The following is a 2,867-nucleotide window of genomic DNA, read 5'->3' as shown; positions in this document are numbered from 1 at the left end:
TCTATATCTATCTATATTTATATATATATATATATATATATAAAATTCTAATTAAATTAATAATATTGAAAACAATTGATTATATTTGACTTTTTATTTAATAATTGTAAATAAAAAATAGCCAGTATAAACACGCCTATGACATGCATCAGTTGAAATCTATATTAAAGTGACAGGTTGTTTAATGTTCCTCAACATGCGTAAAAAGCTCATCTGTACTTCATATGGTTCCTAATAAGCAGCAGCTCATGTTGACTTGTGTGTGTGTGTGTGTGTGTGTGTGTGTGTGTGAGAGTGTGTGAGATACAGGTGGGCAGCTGAGCAAAGTCTTACATCACAGTATGATATAATAGATGACAGTAGCGCTATATATCATAATTTTCCAGTGGAAATTCAACAAAAATGGTTTGTTGATTAAATAACACTAAAACACATTATTGATTTCAAAACAAAAGACTCTTAAATTATATAATTAAAATGATTAAAATAATTCAGTATTATATAAATAAATTTACTATCTTTTTTTTTTGTTTTGTTAATTATTAAAATATTAGATATTTATAACAAACAATAAATATATTACGCAATATTTAATATTTAACTATATCTTATTTAGAATCATAAATTGGTATCAAAAAGGTGACTGCAGGCTCAGTTTTGACTGGATGAGAGACGAGATACAAGTTGTATGTTAACTTTATGCAATATGTGCATTAACACAATATACCACTTTTTTTGGCTGGATATTCAACAAAAATGATTTAGAGATTAAATATCAATATATTTGTGTGTATTTTGGAATAATCCTAATCAAAATTAAAATGATTTAAATAATATAATAAATTATAGTTTTTTTGTTTAATATGTAGATAAAAATAATATTAACATAAATAAAATAAATATAAATAAATAAAAAATGTAAATAAAATAATATTAACAAACATAATATTATGTTTTATTTGTTTAGGAATTGTAACTTAATAATCAAAATATAGTTTCCTCAACATGCGTAAAAAGCTCATCTGTACTTCATATGGTTCCTAATAAGCAGCAGCTCATGTTGACTTGTTTAGGAAGCGCTCCGAATCTCTGCTGGCTGTGTTTGTGTTGTGTATATTGTGTCAGCGTGCAGTGCTGCTGTGTGTTCAGAGAAGGAGCTTTTTGTTTGTGGGTTTTCACGCTGAAAGCGTCTGAGCGTCCGCAGGGTCAGACGGGGTTATATAACGCTTATATATAACGTTATATAACATTCTTCACTCAGATCCCCTCTGACGTGTTCAGGACGTCCCGCAGGAGCTGATCAGGCGTTTGTGCAGGAATATTTCAGCTTATTCTCCACTCAAATCCCCATCGGATCACTTTCTGGTGTCGTCCTGCACTCACACAGAACATACTGAAGGGTTTAATCCCTTCTTTAAGATACAGCCAGTAATAGGTTGAAATATGTTCCTTTTTTTTCTTTCCAAAATTCTGTTGTATTTTTTTTTCCCCAAATTTCATTTTGTCCCCCCATTTTAAGCTTTCTGGTCTTTCTGGATGTTGTAATGGTGTTAGTAATCAAAAAGTAATTAATTGCAGTCATGAAACTTCTGCAGTTTAACGACAATTTAGTAAAAGTTCACCATTACAAAAAAATAAAAAATTTTAGGGCCCTATGAAAGATTTTTTTTTTTTATGTTTCTCAAATTCTGTTACATTTTTCCAAATTCTGTGTTTTCTGTTTTAATTATTTCTAGATTTAATGGTTTGATTATTTTCTCTGGGTTTTAATTGTTTAATTGAATTTTAATTAAAACTTTATTAGTAATAGTGCCCTATTATTGATTAATTTAATTTATCCTTTAATCAAATGAAAATCAAATCCTTTCAATGAATTTTTTTTCCCTTAAAAATAGTTTTATTACTATTATTATTATCTATGTAGTAGTAGTATTATTATTACATTGATTTTAATTTATTTCTATCCTTTTTTCTCCATTACTTTTACATTATTTAGAAATTTCATGTGACAAAAAAACATCATAATAAAATGAAAAATAAAGTATCAGTAGTGATTAAGCTTAGCTATTTTTATGTATATTTCTTTTAATAATTAGAAAATATTCTAATGGTTAAGTCTTTATTGTTTTACATTAAGTAGAAAGTTTCTTATTATTGATTTTTAAAATTATCCGCGATTGTTATATGCCATATTTTCCAGTTTTAATGACATTAATGTGTTTGACTGTGGACATAAAAATGCAGCTTTTATAGGTTGCTTCTGTTGAATTGTTCTCTCACAGGATTGTGGGTGTTCAGTTCACAGCATGATGCAATTCACACCCGAGATCAGTCGGTGAATCTGAAAAACTGGCTCCTCAATAAACAAATAACACATGAACACTTCACCTGAAGAACTCCTGTCTAGTGGTTTTATTTGTACCAGGGTGTTAACTAAAACCATATGTGACCCTGGAGCACAAAACCAGTCATAAGGGTCCATTTTTCAAAACTGAGATTTGTACATCATCTGAAAGCTGAATAAATACGCTTTCCATTGATGTATGGTTTGTTAGGATAGGATAATATTTGGCCGAGATACAACTATTATTAAATCTGGAATCTGAGGGTGCAAAAAAATCAAAATATTGAGAAAATCATCTTTAAAGTTGTCCAAATGAAGTTCTTAGCAATGCATATTACTAATCAAAAATGAAGTTTTAATATATTTACAGTAGGAAATGTACAAAATATCTTCATGGAACATGATCTTTACTTAATATCCTAATGATTTTTGGCATAAAATAAAAATCAATAATTTTGACCCATACAATGCATTTTTGGCTATTGCTACAAATATACCCCAGCGACTTAAGACTGCTTTTGTG

General features: G+C 28.7%; 1 protein-coding gene across 1 annotated transcript in view; it reads left to right on the top strand.

Moving 5' to 3' along the window:
* Positions 1-2,867, top strand: part of mtpn (myotrophin) — an 11,217-nt gene that overhangs the window by 4,830 nt on the left and 3,520 nt on the right. The gene's annotated exons all lie outside the window — the stretch shown is intronic.

Source organism: Sinocyclocheilus rhinocerous, unplaced genomic scaffold, assembly GCF_001515625.1.
Source record: "Sinocyclocheilus rhinocerous isolate Xijiao unplaced genomic scaffold, SAMN03320098_v1.1 scaffold475, whole genome shotgun sequence".
In the NCBI taxonomy this organism is placed as follows: domain Eukaryota; kingdom Metazoa; phylum Chordata; class Actinopteri; order Cypriniformes; family Cyprinidae; genus Sinocyclocheilus; species Sinocyclocheilus rhinocerous.
Note: the sequence above shows the minus strand (reverse complement) of the source record. Positions and strands in the feature narration are given on the sequence as shown.